This window comes from Cynoglossus semilaevis, chromosome 1 (genome assembly GCF_000523025.1).
Source record: "Cynoglossus semilaevis isolate Cse_v1.0 chromosome 1, Cse_v1.0, whole genome shotgun sequence".
Taxonomy (NCBI): domain Eukaryota; kingdom Metazoa; phylum Chordata; class Actinopteri; order Pleuronectiformes; family Cynoglossidae; genus Cynoglossus; species Cynoglossus semilaevis.
Window position 1 is genome coordinate 12,497,213 of NC_024307.1, and position 16,542 is coordinate 12,513,754.

General features: G+C 39.8%; 1 protein-coding gene across 1 annotated transcript in view; it reads right to left on the minus strand.

Annotated features, from left to right (window-relative positions):
• Window positions 1-16,542, minus strand: part of cldn11a (claudin 11a) — a 119,423-nt gene that overhangs the window by 26,558 nt on the left and 76,323 nt on the right. The window lies entirely within an intron of this gene.

The following is a 16,542-nucleotide window of genomic DNA, read 5'->3' on the forward strand; positions in this document are numbered from 1 at the left end:
TAAAGATAAGATTAAACAGTGTTACTACCTCTGTCAAATTGATCAATAAGAGCAATTTTATAAGAATTGCTATAATTACAGTTATAAATATTCTCCAGGGTCTGCCGTACTTTTTCTTTTTCTACATTTCCCACTCTTTTTCCTTCTGTTTCTTCTACCTATACCAAAATAACACATCTAAAAAGGAAGATGAAGGCTGACATGAGCCTCACCCTCAGGGTCAGCTAAAGAATAAGCACTACTTGAAAACTGAAAGGTAGGTGAGAAATCTGTCCTCCAAGTTCTCGGGAATAAAATGAATAGACAAGGTCTGCATATTCTTTCAAAGATTGAACCGAGGGCTAAAATGAGTTGTTCTACGAGCCAAAAGCAGAACTTTTAGCTAATCAAATCATTTCACTGGGGTCTGGAAAAAGTTATTTCAGAAAGTTGGACTCAGCTGGCAGTCCTTTTGGTTGACAATAAAATGATGCCATTATTACATTTGTAGTGGATATGTCAGGTTAAATAAAATAATCATTTGGAAATTATATATGTATAAATGAATTACATTTGCAGCCACGTTGCTGAAACAGGATAACTGGGGATTGAAATTTATTAGATTACACTAAAGTCAATTTGGAGCCTCGGTTTTCTGGTCTATCTCATCAAGTTATTCAATAGACTGTGTACCGTGTGTGTAGGAAACGAATGGACCCGTGTGGTCGCACACTGCTGCTCATTTGGCAAAACTGCTGTGGATCCATGATGGGCCACAAGATGTTCTCCTAAACCTGGTCACTGCTAGAGTTTTTAATACGTAAAATGGGCCACATACGACTTTGCTATCTACAAACACAAACCTCTGTGGTCCACTACTTACTGACATTCACATTCTTCTGGCTTTAATGTTGTAGTTCACTAAACTGTCTGACCCAAATCCAGCCCAATCTTAGACCTGCTACGACACAAAGTCACAAACAGGTTTAATTTTTAATGCAACCAGACAGGTTTATCAATTCTACATTTATTATTTACAACACAAGATGACAAAATTATCTAGTACATTCTGGCTATTTTGGGCCACATTTCTCTGGTACTATGCAGGACTAGATCAACCATTCTGTTCCACAACTCACATCCTTAACATGGGCCAGATTTTTCAGGCTGTGCGTGTGCACCTGACTTGTCTGTTTAACATAAGCCGTAGTCACAGTTCAGACCAGACAAGACTGTTTATTCTAACACCTGGGTTGGAACGGAAAACCCAAAGCATTTTTAACCCAGGATGTGGACCACATCCCACATTGGGTCAGGTCAACTTGACCTTGGCTAAAATTGGAGACCTTCCGGATAACAGATGCCGGTAACCAAATTCCCACAATTCCTTGCTGTACGTGATAAGGGTGACTAGTTTGACATTCTCCGAGTTGTAACTCCCAATTGTACACGTCCTTCAGCAGAAGACTGAGGAACATTTTGTCTGTCAGACGAGCAGAGCAGAGGACAAGCCTTCATAATGTAATGGGGAGCAGAGGCTGCTTGTCATTCCAGTGCAGTCACCAGCATAAGGACATATATTGGCTTTTTAGATGATTTACAATTTCCACTTTTATGACATTTCAGGACAAAGGAGATCATTCTGTGCAATTGTAGATTATTTACTGTGCAAACCCAGTGAAGACCCCAGAGTCTTTACGCTGGGAGGATTATTATGGAAGACGTTACGAGGTGTGAACTGGTTTCCCTGCTGGCTGAGCTGGAATTAAATCACTACTGTACTGCACTGTGTGGTTTACTGTAGACATAAATTACATCTAATGCAGCTTTCTGCAGCTAACAACGCAGTGGGGTTAGAAAACACAACTTTACGGCATAATGGACATCATCAGAGGCTGGTTTTATGCCCAGACCTGTGCTTGTGCTTCACACATCCAGAGTCAAATTGACTGTAACAGTTTAGAAACGCAGGAGTGAAATGGATCATCACGAAACAGAAAATCCACATTTTAAACAGATCTGCTTTATATTCTTCACAGTTGGAAAAAAGAAAAAAATCGTCTTTGATGTCGGACCTTCCCTGCTGGGATTATTGATTCTGCCTTAGCTCCTGCTGTGAATTGGATCCAACATTAAAAAAAGTCTCATGCATTAAAATGAATGTATGGATTCTCTGTTTGCAACTCACTTTTCTTTTGATATATATATATGTAAGTAAAAAAATAATCTCCACACATTTATTTTTAGGCAAACGTCCTTTCACCGCTGCAATATTAAAAATCATTGTGAGACAGAAAGGCGTTAGAAAAAGACAGTATCTGTACTTATGCTGGTCCTTTGTAAGACTTGTCCTCTACTCCTGGGACAGGGACGGGAATTTAACTTTCACTGACTGATGTGAGATTCACTAACAGACAAAGAAGCCAAAAGAGACAGAGAATAAAGAGGGATTCTTTTTTGCCATCAACTAGAAGAGGCATATCTTTAATCAGGTGCTACTTTTACACAACAATAAATGATTGGCAGTTTGGACTGGTTTTCTCCTAAAATACTTTATGAATGACATGATTCATGTTTTTATCGGTACCATAAAGAATTCTCCCCATTTCTTACTTGTTGAGTCCTTAGTGGACCGTATGTGTGACCAGGTACACCATACCAGGTGTCCACAATGTGGGCTACAGTGGAATCTCCTTTTTTGAACGAATCGGTTGTTGAACAAAATTTTGAACTAAAAATTGCCCTGGTTGTCGTACCATAACTCGGTTGCTGAACAAGCTAACAATACCACAGAAGCAGAAAGTGATCACTAAGTGACTGAGATATACACGGTTGTCGTACCATAACTCGGTTGCTGAAAAAGCCAACAATACCACAGAAGCAGAAAGTGATGTGACGTCAGCCCACAACCGAGATATACACACTAAGAACTGTGTGATTTTGCCGGTATTTCTTGTGTTGCTCTTTTACTTCTATTTTTTTTTTTTTTCATAAATCACCATTGGAAAGGCGGAAAGAAGATTAGTGAGGACAACAATAAAAGTGAAGAAATATTATGCGAAAGCCTGAGAATGGTTTCAGGTGAGGCTTTACAGTATGGCTTAGCAAAGTTGTCGAGTTGTACAAGTACAAGTATAAAAGAAGCTAAGGTTGCCAAAGGAGTGACTGTGATCACCGAGCAAAGATCTCAGACATTAGAAGAAGTGGAAAAGTTGCTACTGATTTGGATTGACGAAAAGCAGTTGGCCGGCAACAGTATTTTGAAGGAATTAGGAATATTGAACTTCCCTTTCCTATTTAGAGTTTTATTCTTTATTCAGTTAGATCTAATGATTTTCGTTGGTTTCGTGTATGAACTTGTACACAAAATACTGTTGAAAAAGTTTGAATCAGCGTCATCCAGGGTCCAGGAACAGATTCATCCATTTTATATTGATTCCTAGGGAAAATTGTTTCAATTGTTTTCAAACTTTTAGGTTCAGGAACAGAAAATAACTGTCACCATGACAGTGATACATAATCTGACTTCTGAAAATCTTGTCAATTCTATTTACACAACAAATACTTTTACCAATATTAGACACGATTCCTAAATGAGATTTTTCCGTGGCGGAGTCACGTCTCTCATTAGGTGCAACCTTTATCCACTGGGATCAGTATTCTGGCTGTCGGTCTGCCTGGGTGAGTTCACACCAGCGGATCAATAAATGTCTCTGTTTACTGTGTGAAATAAACACTCAGTAGACCATTATCGCACCCCTGTGTGGGAAAGTAAAATACCTCGTAAAACATCTTTTAACTGACCTTGAATGAAATTATGGGATAATTGATTATTGACGTTCACCTTAGTACGTCAAAGCTGACGGTGATGAAATAAGAAACATTGGACCATAACCTGACCCAGGTGTATATGTAGTACAGTCAAATGTTCTAAGAAAAATGTCATCATGTCTGGCTTCATATAAAACCTGTTCGGACCCGTCTTGTGGACAAGGTTTAATTTATTTTACGCTGTATTTTATTAAGTGCGTCAACCCTAGAAAATTGGCAATTTTGAAAACAGCGAGCATTTGAAAAGGAACTGGATTTCAGTCCTCAGACGGGACAAAGACACAGGTGTGACCTGGTTTCTCACAGATTTTTACCACAAAAAACAGAATTTCTCTGATGAAAATTCTGCCTGCAGCATTGTTTAGACTAAAATGATAGATAAGTAGGGAATTGGCTAAAAATGTGTCCCAGCATAAATTAAGATCCCTAACCATTTTTGAGACATGGCAACTCTGTCCTGTTTAGTTGAACACAACACTGATATACTAGCAGGAAGGAAAAAAAAGACACAAAACAACACTGATATACTAGCAGGAAGGAAAGAAAGACAACAAAGCTGCAACAGAAGGACCAATAATAGCAGGTAGGTCTGTGTGTTTGGAGTTATCAATGTAGCAGTACTTATTCACTGCCTGGTACTTGCTGAGGCTGGTCTGACAGGGAGTTCAAGCCTCCACTGGATTGGGTGAAACATTAAGATCCTGCAGTGTGTGCAAATAGGAACGTATTGACTGTGTATCAGAGTGACGAGAAGTGAATGGACGGAGGAATTATTTGATAAACATTGCACGTCGTTCTGTCCATGCGTTAAAATGTAATTTACAGGATTAACGCATTAATGCCGACAGTCCTAGTGTTGAAGATAGAAAAAAAACTGTAACCAACACAAGTGGTGACCTGGGTTAAAACTAGACGGTACCAAAACTTGTAACCAGTTAAACTTTCATTAGAGAAGTTTTTTTGCTGCAGGTTTGAAGTCCTTTATTTGACTTCACCAGTTTACTTCCTTAAAGAACTAGACTTCCAACTTTTCTACTTTCTTACAAGATGACTCCCAGTAATAACCATGATTCATCCTGCTGGAAGTTATTGACTGTTTTCTCCCCTTATGATATCAGTATTCATTGAGTGTCAGTGTCGCAGCCCTAATTATAAATGGTTGTAATTAATGCTCTGCTGCTATGATGAATGGTTCATCATTGTCCTGCGCGACGCCATGCACCAGCGGCTACAGCAGTTTACACAATCATTTCTCCTGGCAGCCCCTGGGCTGAGTCCATACCTCTGTGACCCAGTGATCCCCATACATTCTCTGCCCCGGCAGACTGACCGTTAATCGATAGCCTAAATTGTTTTATGCATACCATGTGTTGCACCGGTGCCTGAAGGTGATGCATCAAAGGTGAAGGATTGTCTGACAACCTGGAATTATTATTTTTTTTTTTTTCTTTCAAATTTACTATATTCTTTTGGGGTCCCCTTTTCACAATAGAGACCAAGGTTTTACTTCAGAGACCGTGGAACATTTCAAAGACAACATTGAGAAAACAAGTCATCTAGAACAACTGTGAATAGAAATGTAGTCACGTGATAGGTGGGACTGAAGGTTGGCTGAACTTGGAGGAGGTTACAAAGTCAAAGTGTGTCAGTTTTAAATCTCTATATTTCTTTTATGCTCACAGTTAGTGCCAAAAACGAGAAGATAAATGACCCCTGGATTACTATTCTGAGTTTTACTGGGAATATTTACACACAAAAAAAAGTTTTAAAACGTGAATTTATAGAGGGGGAAATCATCAGCACCTAGAAGCTCATTTCTTCATGTCATCAATTAATGGCTGTGCCACCGACGCAGGTTGTACAGGTTATAATCACTCAGTGTGTATGTAAAATCTCACAGTCAATAAAACATTTTTATAATTACATCAAATAAATCCATGCGGTTAAGATTTAATGGCCGGAGCAGCCTGTACTGTTACACTGCTGGGTTTAAAAAAAAAATATTGTTGGGAGAAAACAAATAATTCATTGCTAGTGGATGTGTCTTTCAGTCAATATTGGGAAGACAGGCTGTAGATCTGTGAGAGGTAAACAAGCTAATAGGCTGATATGGGACCAGGATCTGACTGTGTTGGTTCAATCAGGTGGCTGCTTCTGACTCATGCAACACAAACACGAGTTTGTCCACACTCCACTGGTCCACACTGGTCCAGGGGTCAAAGAAAGGACATACATGCAACTGTCCATACAGATGGTAACTATATATATTCTGTTCTAATTTTAGAACTTCTTTACTCTTTTTTCTGTTAATATTTTGTGTAATGCTGAACGTTTTTCAACATCATAATGCAATTATAATTTTGCGACATTTTTTGCCCATTTCAGTTAAACTATCAGATCATTTTTATCTTAATTTTGAAGCTAATTAAAATGAACAATTATTCAATGTTCCTGCTAAAAAAATGCAATGTTGCTCATTTGCATCAAATGTAATTAATTCCAAGTAACTTCTTGCTGTATTTTTTCCCCTAATTTCAGACTGAAAATTACCAATGGAACGTTCTGTGGAAATCGGTTGTAACATTGATTGACATAAACCATTTGCCGTTCAATAAATAATTGTGGTATAACGTTGTGTATTAGCAGGCAAGAATATTATCATGCTAACAGTTAGCAGTCAGGTATTTTCACCTTTTCAAATCTTTCCTTTACTGTATGCAGCTTGAAAACCTGCTACGTGCTTGTATTTATCGAAATCTTTTGAAATGAAGAATGAAGAGATTTTTTTTTGTAAAGACAATTTTCTTTTCACCCTAATCTTCCAGTGGTTTTCTTTTTGTCTCTTACGCTTGATTTGTCGATGAGTAAAAGAAAAAATAAAACCCCTGGAAGACACACAACAGTGAAGACTCTAATGCTCTCTGAGTGTCTTTAACCACATGGAGCTTTGATTACTGTTATTTCAGGGCTGCAGTGGAAGCTGTGCTCTTTAAATGAACACTGACAGTGTGGTTTACTCTCACACCTCAGTGGGTTATCAGTCACTATCAGCTACCCCTCGAGAGCCACGGGGGGTGGAGGAGATGTTGTCAAGGGTTTGTATGTGTATGTGTGTGTGTGTGTATGTGTGTGTTATTGACACCAGCAGAAGGACAGAAACACCCTGAAGTTAAAGGAGGACGTGGATCCTCTGATTTATTTTCATTCCTGGGCCATACCTCAAACAAGTAACTTACACAAATCCTGTTATTCATTTATGAAGACAGTAAACCACGAACTCTCTCTCTCTCTCTCTCTCTCTCTCCCGCCCTCTCTCTCTTACGTACACACACGATTTATGACCAAACAGACGCTTTTAATCCTTGGATTTCACTGAAGCTGTGACTCTGTGAATCTGTTTACTTACAGAGAAACCGAGCAGAGACACAGTGTTAACAGAGTAGGATGGTTTTTTTTTACCAGTGTCCTGAGTGGAGAGAACGCTCAAAGCTGTGATTTTTTTTTTCTTTAATTAGCCATCTTCTAGTTTCAGCATCTGTAACATCAATGACCTCAATTAGCTTCGTGTCTGCTGGACAGACGGAGAGACAGATAGAGGGGGACAGAGAGGGGGAGAGAAAGAGAGACCATCTACACCTCGTTTGGAGACACAGACTCCAAGAACGAGAATATAAAATATAAAATTGTATAAAAAGAATTATACCTAGATAACAATCTAGGTTGTTATTATTTTGGTCTGCAGCGACATGGCCCCCTGCTTGCATTTTCCCATAATTTTCAGTCTTTGCAAGTCTGTTTTTATTACCAATTAAAAAGAGCCACTAGATGGCGGTAATGAAACTTTAAACTCAAAGACATAAAACGTGAAGATCGGGGGCAGGCTGCCAGGAATTCTGGGCCCCATGGAAGGTTAATGACTATGGTTGAAAACTATGTAGCACACATGTTATGTGACTGCACCTCCCCCACACCCTCGTCGCCCAAACAGCGCCACTGATCAGGAGATAAACTCACAGAAAAAGAGTCAATGTTCATGTTAAGGGCCATATTATGAATAATTATGGTAAAAAAGTGGTTGTGTGCCAGGATTAATATAGCCTAAGTAACTAAAAGTTGCCTCATGCTAGAGTTTTCAGATGTGCTGCCCAAACGTGTTTGTGTCCCTCTCACTTTCCTCAATGATTATTGAATTCCTTGGCTCTCCTTGCCGCTGTGCTGAGGAAAAGAGAAACAATGGGTGAAACAGAGTGAGAGGTAAAAAAAAAAAAAGGCAATGTGAGAAGAAAATTAGAAACTTTAAAAACAATGACCGAGTCGGGACAGTGAGTAGAAGTTTACTATTGATTGGGGTTTAAAGCAGAGACAGAGGGGAGAGTCACAGAGCCATTAAAGAAAATGAGAGAAGCCAAAGTAAATGGAGATTCAGTTTAATGGAAGTGACTATAGCGTAGAAGACGGTGGTGGTGAACCTAAAACGAAGGGATGATAAATGAAAGCAGAGCTGCGAGGAGAATAAAAGCAGAAGGATAACGTGGTGGGGGGAGGAAGAAGGAAGATTATGAGGTGGAGGAAGAAACACACAGATGTAGGTGCAGGAAGGAGGGATCTGTCAAACGGCAGGCACCCGGAGAAACGCTGCTCTGACCTTCACAGCACAAGCTGCTACCAACGACCACAATTTATGCATGCACTCACTTTATATTAATGCCAAAGTACAGTGAGACGCAGTACGTGCACAGCCAGGTTTGTAGTATACGCAGAGTTATACGCAGCAAATACAGTATATGATGTCTGCGTGAGGACGAACGTAACCCGAGATTTATCTCGGGTTACTCACGTTTGTGAGTTTGTGTGGATTCTTGTTCTTCATAAATCGTTAGTAGCTTTCTGGAACATTTTGAAAACTAATTTTGGCATTGACACTAACAGTTCTAGGAACAGTAGTATAAACAAAGACCAAACCCTGGGTCATACCAGGCAGACCATCTGGTGTCAGTCAGGATGAAGTTGATGGTCCTATTTGAACTAACATCAAAGTTTAGCTTTGAATGTACTTTAAAAATGCTCACTCTCACTCGCAGGCAGGTGGCGCTATCAAAACATTTAGAATGCCATAATCAATAGGTTGACAATTTCAAAACATTTTTTTAAAGACAGATATATAGTGTGTGTATATAGTGAGTCCAACAGTAGGATCAGGCCTGTAACTGGACAACTGCTGGTTCAAATCTGGGCCCTGGCAGGACTATGGTGCACTGAGAAGTAGAGAGTAGATGAAATAATTTAATATAATATATCTAATTTTGAGAAAATCAACAATTTAAATTGAAAACAGATATGGTAACAAGACATGGCTGACATGACATTGACTTTTGTGATTTTTTTTAATGAAACAAATTGTACATTTTTGTATTATAAGAATGATATCTTATGGAATAATCTGAGATAGAACTATAAAATAATCCTGATCCAGATTCCTCTCTTGATGCCCTTTAATAAAAACTTCATGTGCAGTATATTTCCCCAAGGAACATTACTGACCAATGTAGTAAATACAAGCAAGAGGGCCACATATATGCACCTAAAAACCACCATACAGTTCTAGTTCTCCATCCAAAATGACCAAAGAGACTTCCTTTATATTGCTTATATTCCTTTTTTTTAAAAACTCAACCTCTCAGGTTAGAAACCAAACCAAACCTAAATGAATGAATCCAGGTCCACAGTCCAACAACAACACTGCATGAAGCTGTGTGTGTGCTGTAAAGGTACATGCCAGCCCCAGCATGTGTGCGACAAGACTGAAGGATTGTGAAGATTTTCCTCTCCATGGCTCCCTGTTAGCTCTCTCTCTCTCTCTCTCTCTCTCTCTCTCTCTCTTGACTTATCTCTCCATGGGAACTCCATTAAGACTGCGTACTTCTTTATCTTTTCCCGGAAAAAATAGACAAACCGCCTGAGGCTCACAGCAATTATTGTACATAATATCTCAGGAGGTGAGACAAATTAAACAAGACTGGGGTCGAGCCCATTTAACTTCAACGTACAGCTTCAAAAAAAAACCATTAGCATTTAACATATTACTTCTTCAACAAAATCATCTCTTGGCCCTGACACTACTCCTCCTTTAGGGGGCGACCTCAGTGGATAATCCACTTGTATGATCATGCACAGATTACCCGTCGTGATGTAACAAGCTCAAATTTGGTGTGGGACTGAGACTTGGAAGTCAAAGTGAACTGGGAGGAGAGGCCGAGACACACAGAGTATCATCACTCATGAACTCATTACACGGAGTTCATAGCTAGTCCAAAAGGAGGGAATGGCTAGCTGAGAGAAATCAGCACCACGGACAGCTCAGAGTTATTTGCAGTGTATGAAAGAGTCCAAAGGAGGAAACACCACCTGAGTACAGTCTCAAATAGATGATTACAATTTCACTATCACTTATTTCATTTTATTTTATTTTTTGCAAGGTGACAGACTTGGTGAGCTAAAGGAAGTGATTTTAACTTCACTAAACTGCATCCTGGAAGGATTGCAGTTAAAGGTATATTGCTTAAAAAAAATAAAAACATCAGAAAAGACAGGTATGGACTGAGACTGGAATTAAAAGGACTTAATGTTAAACTGACCGAAACAGCGGGTGGTAAAACCAGTTGGAGATGATGATGATGATGATGGACAAAAAATGCCACAATACAGTGAAACTAGCCAACATTGTGTGGAATTTAAACCAGTGGTTCCCAAAGTAGGGGGCGTGTCCCTCTATGGGGACATGCAGCAAGGAAAATTATTTTCAATTATTTTTGTAGCACTTTAAAGATTCAGCGATTTCTTAAGCAAGAGTTTCTACTTGTAATAACTGGTAAGATTAGTGAAAGTCTGACATGATTTTCTGGGGTTGATATATGGGGATACCGTGGAATCCTTTTACTATAAATGTGGGTAACAACACTGAAATATATAAATGGTTCATGAGTTCATAAAAAAAGATGGCATACAATAGAGGAAAAAGTAAAATATAAACACTGATGGGAAACTAACCCTGCCTGACTAGGCTCAAGGGCAGCAACAAACTGCACTCCTCTAAACCCAGGCACACGGTATCATGTTGCTGTTACATCAGGTATCCAACCTACATCTTCGTCAAGCGTCAAACAAAGCTGGTCTTTAATACATTTTTCTGGCTGATCAAAAGGTCAGAATCAAGATCCGGCTTCACTCGAACTTTATGGGCCAAGCTGAGTAGGCCGTGTCCTGTCTCCAACCTAGCCCACAGAGATCATGAATAAAGGAAAGACTCACTATAAATCTTTGATGGTTAACATTTTCCTTTCAGGCTTCTCATTCCTTCCAGTTATTAAAACTGTGCTGTTTTTTTTTCTTCTCCTCGATAATTTGTTCTGCAGAGTGATGTGAAATCGCTGAAGCCCCCCCTCCCCCCGCGCAACCAATATTTTCCAATGAGTTTTGGGGTTTATGAGCAGTTACTTTTTGCAGCTCAACATTACATAACTGAATTAAATGTAGCCCATGGGAATGAATATAGATGAAGCAGTGAGGACACATTTTAGACGCTTTCTGCTCCACTGCTGCACTTAAGGGGAGATTCTGTAACCAAAACAAATTGCTTTTCTTGTAGCTATCCTGCAGTACTAATATGGGATAGTTGCACGCGAGGCGGAATTTCTACAATGGCCAACACTGCAGGGCTCATTTTCAAGGAATTGAATATATATCTGCTGCGTTGCTCCAAATGTCAGCGAGCTTAAATAAATATACACCAAAGTAGAAAAAAGGTCCACTTTGCAGATTGCGTTTTTATTCTCCTTTTCTTCTCTGTGATCTCTCCATACGCACAGATGTGTGTGTGGTGTGAGAAATGGAACACTGATCTGAGAATCTCTTTTGAAGCTGTCAGAAAGAGTGATGTAAAAAAAATATATTCACAGTAACTGCTCTTCAACAAATATGCATTCAGTACAAAAGAAATATTTGTGTGCACGTTTGTTAGCTTAGTTATGGTATAATGTAAGATCTTTTAGCTTTTGTTTATCTGAATTTAGCCAATCAGAACACATCAATATTTAGCTATGTAATACTTAAAAATGCTAACTGAAGAAGTCGAGTCACAGTGGAACCTCCCCCCCCACCCCCCGCATCATTAGCCAATAAGGTATAAAATAAAAGAGAGCTTAACATCAGAAAGCCAAAAAATACCATCTGAGCTAATCCCCTGTAATACTAAATACAGTCATTTCCATCAAGATCAATATAGTATAAATATCTATTAATTTAATCAATATCTACGGAAAAAAAACAACAACTCCAACTTAGCTATGAGCTAACTGAAATTATTGAAATTATGTTCTCTTCTGGAATGTAAGTTCCAGACACCCCCACATACACAATTACACAATTACACAATTGTGCACACACACACAGCACCAAGCCGGCCACTGCATCGTTATCCATTCCTACTGTAGAGCTGACTCCTGGTGCAGAACCAGAGACAGAGGTTTGGACTGTGTGCAGGTATTTGTCAGGTATGAATCAGAGAGATTACATGAAGTCTGAGCCCTGAGAAACATCTGCGTCTGTGACAGCAGACATCCACCTGCTGCTGTTGGCCAACAGTGGGGAAGGCTTTTCCAAGGGCTTAGAGAGAAACAGGAAAACTATCACAAACACAGACTGATCGCTTCTGATGTCTGGCTGTGAAGCCAGTTGGAGATTTGTGTCTACAGCCTGTAGGAGATCAGAAAAAAAACTACAAGGCAGGGAGAAACTTTTTAGCTTTAAAGTTATGGCTTCCTTAAAGTTCCTCTCTGCACACACTCACGCTCCCACGCACGCAGAAGGCCTGAACTTACATGAACACACACCTGCAGAGGCTCAGGTGGGACTGAACAGAACACACTCACTGTATTGATATACATACACACGGGCCAGGAGGCTGTTTTCTAACATTTGATTAGTGATGAATTCTTACAGTTAGAATAGCCTCTGGTCACACACACACACACACACACACACACTGTAGATGTACACACACACACACACACAGAGGTAATTCTAAGAGGTTTTCTGCCCTGTGGTTGTCCTTGGGCAATATCATCAGAAGGAATCAATAGAGCCATCGCTCAGGGTGAATGGGAAGAAGAAAAAGAAAAGAGAGAGACATTGAGAAATATATACAAGACTCCGGAGAGGGCGGGGGTGTACGGCATGATTGGGGCAGAGGGAGAATAATAGATGTAGAGCGAGAGGGATCGGACAGAGAGGGAAGTGCCGAAGCCAAAAAGAGGGGAGAAAAAGGGAGAAAAAAAGAAGAGAAAAGTTAGTAAGTATCATTAGAGGGAGTGAGTCGGAGAGTATCAGGAGTGAAGAGGGGAGCTGGCAAGAGCATCTGAGGAGACGGAGTACAAAAGGAAACGGGTAGAAAAAAGTGACAAGGATGGATGAAGGAAGCAAATGAAAGGACAGATGAGAGGAGGAGGGAGGAAAGAAGCGGGGGTAGAAAAAGGATTAGGCAGAGAGCAGGTAACTGGAGGATGGGCAGCAGAAAGGAATGAAGATGAGGGGGAGGGGGAAAAGTGTGGTTCAGAAAAAGGGAGAGAAAGGGGAGAGACATGAGGACAAAGGACAAGATAAAGAATAAAGTGGGATCAAAAGAGAGGACGGGTGAGTCTGGGAAGTAGGAAGAGGGGAGGGGGAAAAAGGAAAAAGGAGGAAGAGCGAAATAAAGTTCAAAGTGAATGAAAGGAGAAGTGCGTTAAAGTGTTGGAGAGAATCTGTGATTAAGTGAGACAATAAGTGACCCCGCAATCAACTCCTGTCAGATTTACGGCTCAGTGCTCCTTGAATGACATTTTATTAGGTGTGAGGATCAAACTGTGCTGTGGATGCTGCGGCACCGGCCAGAGCAGATGATCACAGAGAGGGTGCGAGGGGGGAGGTGGGTTGGTTCTGCTGCAGGGTAATAAACCTCGCTGAATAAAGTTAAAAGTTAAACACTGCTGGGAATATCTGGAACACAGAAGGACGCTTCTGATACACTTAACTTCGTGCATTATAATGAACGTCGCTGAGCTCCTCGTCTATCGTTAATGCCTTAATCACATACACAGGATTTGGTTAGAATTCAGCCAAGGACAGTAGAAGTTAGCAAAAGAAAACAGCTGGTGTTAGCACGGACATGGTAAAAAAAATGTGGTAAAATGACTGACTAGAGTGTGGAAACCCTGAGGCCCACTGGTTGAAAGACATTTTTAGGGTTTGTAATCCACTAGATTACAAACGCTAAAAATCCCTAAAAAGAGGATTCAAATCCCAGACACATGAACATATGACAAATAAATGTAATTACAGACGGGTCGAATCCTTTGGGAAATTTCTTTTCTTACTCAAATATTTTTTTTTTTACATTCTCATGTACTCCATATACAGGGGTTCCCTGGTTTATGTGGTTACGTCAAATTCTCTCATAAATTGATTAAGAAAGTCTGGTTCCATCTATCCGATGTACAGCACAGGATCTTGTTGGTGGTTCTCTCATAAATTGATTAAGAAAGTCTCGTTCCATCTATCCGACGTACAGCGCAGCACAGGATCTTGTTGGTGAGTGGAGCAGATACATACGTCGTCACACAGTGATATACGCAGTAGACGCCTTTGTTTACGCTTGCCGGTTGGATGCTATACAATAATGTGCAACTTTTTTGGGAATCTTTTTACCTTCATTATGGCTCCAAAGCATAAGTCATTATGTTAATGTTACCACGTGTTAGCGTAGGTAAGTGACCAGTGGTTCCCCAACTTTTTCTACTCTGTACCACCTGAGAAAACATTGATCTCTCTGAGTCCCACCATGATGACCAACATTAGAATACAGCAGCAGAGGCCTTCACTGTTAGCTTCACCACGGGAGAGATGTTTAAAAAAGGTTTAGAAAGATGTTTATGTTTAAATGTTCTATTAATTGTACATGGTATGATTCAGATTTATTCAACTGAAAATGTGAAAATTTTAATAAATTTTCCCCATGTACCACTGGTGGTACACGTACCACAGTTTGAGAACCACTGATATAGACAATTATGTACAAAGGTAAACTGAAAAAGTATTCAAATGAAGCCAAAATACAGCCAATAATTAGGGCTATAAATGTTAAGAGTTGTCTAAAAAAAAGTCAAAGAAAAACAGAAAATCACTTGGTGAAAAGATGATCTGTCAAGGTCTGGGGTTGTATTTGAGAGTGTAAAATTAATGGAACCCCAAATCCCAGTGTGCGTTGGGTTGGTAAGAGAGTTCTACTACACTAACCCCAGGTTTCCAGTTCAGGTATTTAAACTCAGAGACGTCTGTAGACTTGTGCAAGCAACTCTATTTAAGTATCACTAAAGAAGAGAGAAAGAGACAGAGAAGAACAGCAAGTGCAGACAAACTCTCCTGTGACAGTTGACCTGATATGCATTCTAGGTAATTTTCTGTGATGAGAAACTCTCACCTGAAGCTACTGTCACTGGGAGAATGAGAACAAGTCTGAGAGCTACACATTTGGACAGGTGTCAAGGTGATGGTAGGGATAGCAACGCAAAGACTCGTGCTGCTGAGAACAACCCCGAGGCGTCTTGCTGCTCTTTACTAACATTACTGTTGTCACCCACGGGCGGCTCTTACCTTTGGCAAAAATCTCGTATTTTTTTTTACTATCCTCCTGCCTCCTGCCTTTTATCACAGCCACTCGGACAACTTCACTTTATTTTTGCATTCACCGTCTTAAACACACTGAATGGGCTCTCTGCACTTAGTAATAAAACAGTTAAGAGTTGTCTGGACTGAGGGACTGAGGGACTGTGTGTGTGTGTGTGTGTGTGTGTCTGCGACTGAGACAATGAGTGTTTATGAATTTTAATGAACACACTTTTGGAAAGTCCTGACTTATTGAGAAACTGTAGGGAAGAAGTGTTTACTCAATGTTTTGAGATCTTCACAGGAGCTTCTGTATAAACTCAGGACAACAAACATTGCTTATTGAAAGGTAAAATCCTACCACCTGAGTCCCCATAACAATAGATAAAGGCTACTGTTAACCCAAAGTGTTTGGCTAATTGTCTGACTTTTGCTGTCTCAGCTGACAAACAAAAGTATAAAAACTTTATTCAACACATTTTCTGTTTCATATTTTAATGAGTTGCCAACTTAGTGGGAAGATAACAGGATACAACAAACAGTCAGATACAAGGCAGTGCTGCTAAAAGCAGTTAATGAAAAATAATATTCTGATTCTAAAAAAGTTATAATCATAAAAGAAAGACAGGGAGACAGTGGGTCAGTTTTCCCGCAACCTCAGGGCTTTTCTAGCAGAGCTACTGAATCAGTCATAATCACAGAAGCCAGCCCGACCTGTGACGCCCTTCTCTATTAAATTAGAGAAACTCAAAGTAAATTAAATTAAATTAAAGCAAATTAAGCTATCCAAAAAATGAAACTAAACTAAACAAAATGTAGGACTGAGAAGAAATACTTTTCTAATAGGTGTTGTTTTTAGGTAATTACTTCTCAGTTAACCTAAGGTTGGACAACGGTCTTAAGAAGGGTGTCCGCAAAGACACCGTGTATGTGTGGGTGAGCATGTGTGTGTGTGTGTGTGTGTGTGTGTGTGTGGAGGGGGGGGTGTCATAAACTCTTTGTTTCTCTTGACTATTTTCCTAATTTAAACATTTT